Genomic DNA, 2,340 nt, shown 5'->3' with positions numbered 1-2,340 from the left:
TGTATTAATCTGATTACCAGATTAGAATCTGTTTGTGTGGATTACTTTATAACCCGGATTGAGGGAGAGGACGGGGATTCTTCAGCACGGTTTCATTAGTGACGGACCGCTACCGGCAACTTGATCGTAAGTTCACTTTTTTGCTTGAGTGAAATCGAGGTAATTTAAAACCTTTAGAAAAAAAAAGGAAAGAATATTTCTCTTAAGAGTGAACTGTCTTTTGACAGAGGATGCCGGTCATCAATGTGGAAGATCTCACAGACAAGGACAAGGCTTTAATGGAAGTAAACCAACTCAAAGTGGAGGTGAAACTTGAGAGGTGGAAGGTGAGTTTTTACAATGTAACTAAAAATGACTCTAAATAAGATTTCAACACATCTATCCTCATCATCTTAGACATCTAAATGCTGTGAGGAGATCAAGGACTACATTCAGGAAAGAGTGGAGGAGGACACCCTTGTGAAAGGCATTTCAGAGGAGAAGAACCCCTTCAAGGAGAAAGGTGGCTGTGTCATCTGCTAGAATGGACCTGAGCTTCTCCTATCTCAGATTAGCCCCCAAGGACATTCTCCCTCCTCTTCATAAATGGATTTGCAAGGAGATGACTAGAAGGATACAATTTATCAAACTGCACATGCTCCCATGTAAATGATCCCCATTTTCTCCACAGATTTGTAGCCTTATAATTAAAATATTTGGAAAGGTATTATAAAGAACAGTTTGATTTGGTAAGATAACGCTTCCCTCATATGTGATGTACATAGCCTGAGCAATTGGACCCCTGTCTTGTTTCATACACTGAAGCAACTGTCATTAAATGTGCATGTTTACAACTCATCTGGTGTCTGTGATTCATTCAGAGCAATGAAGTACAATGCAATCAGGCAGATAGGATACTTAGATTTTTAAAGTCATAAAATGGGTGCTTTTAAAGATTATTTTTCCTGTTAACAAAACTTCTTATTCAGTATTTTCTGATGCATTAAATAAATTGAGTAAATTATGTAATGTGAAAAAAAAGGTTTTCCTCTTTTGTTTGTTTTTATAGCAAATTCTGACAAAATGAAATCAAATTCTGAAACAAAGATTCCTACTTTTGGAAGAGTTTAATTGTGTTCAAGTTTATAGTTTTCTAAAAGCCTATGGAATTGAGTATCCAAAACCTGTATTCATGCAAAGATAGATTTACACAGAATCCCTTTATTTAAGATTTTAAAATCAGTTATCAAAGCAGACATGAATAGTAAAACAGGAAGTATTGACGAACATCTTGATCATTAAAAAAAAGTGCAAATTCTGCTTTTTCTAGAAAATAGTGCATTTTTTTAATTATCAAAGTATAAGAAAGGTTTTTCTGATTTTTTTTTTTAAGCACAATAATGATTTTTACTAGCTGTTATTAGGTATTTTTAATGACAGGACGGTCAGTTTTGAAAAGCAGTATTCAATAATTAAGCTAAATTTGAACATACGTTCACACACTGATGGCAGGTCTGCTGCCACTGATGCCAACCTTCCACCAGAGGTAAGGTGGGGTTCAGTGTCTTGCCCAAGGACACTTTCACACACTGAACCTTCAGTTTTTTGATTGGGGGTTGACCGCCCTAGCACTGTACCACACGGCAGCTCCTAAACACAATTTTTTGCAATGTAGATTTTTATATGGATACAGTCTGCAGCTTAGGGTTTTGAGATCTGACAAAGCACCCTTTAAAATACATTTTAAGGTATTCGTTGAAATTCTGTTATTATTTCTGCATCATTCAATTTTGGCTGCAATAAAATCTTATAATTTATGTGAAAACAGCAATAGATAGAGGTTTGTGATTTATTTCTCCCCATACAGCTCATTTTCATTCAGTTTTGTTTTTTTCCTAACATTTTATTTTTTATTTTCATCATGAAAAAAAGAACATATATATATATATATATATATATATATATATATATATATATATATATATATATATATATATATATATATATATATTACACTGGATAATGCTAAATTACCAATAATAATGTAAATATGTGCCAAAATGTTGACATATTTCCTGATAAAATGGTACAGATGTAACAAAAAATAAAGAAAGACGTGAAAAAAGTATCTTGCACCTTAAAAATAGTTTCTATTTTCATTATTATGGTATTTTTTCCCCCCAAAATCAAATAAAGCTCATTACCAGCTAAATAACACGTTTTTTATTATTATTATTCTTTACGCTTTTTTGTATTTTCCCTAGTGGTGAAATCCCGTGTTCTATCAAATTCTAGAGTTGTTATTTACCTCCAAGTTTAAAAATTAATAGAAAAAACACACAAGACTCCCTCTTCCTGCTC

The sequence above is a fragment of the Oryzias melastigma genome, linkage group LG11 (genome assembly GCF_002922805.2).
Source record: "Oryzias melastigma strain HK-1 linkage group LG11, ASM292280v2, whole genome shotgun sequence".
NCBI lineage: Eukaryota > Metazoa > Chordata > Actinopteri > Beloniformes > Adrianichthyidae > Oryzias > Oryzias melastigma.
Note: the sequence above shows the minus strand (reverse complement) of the source record.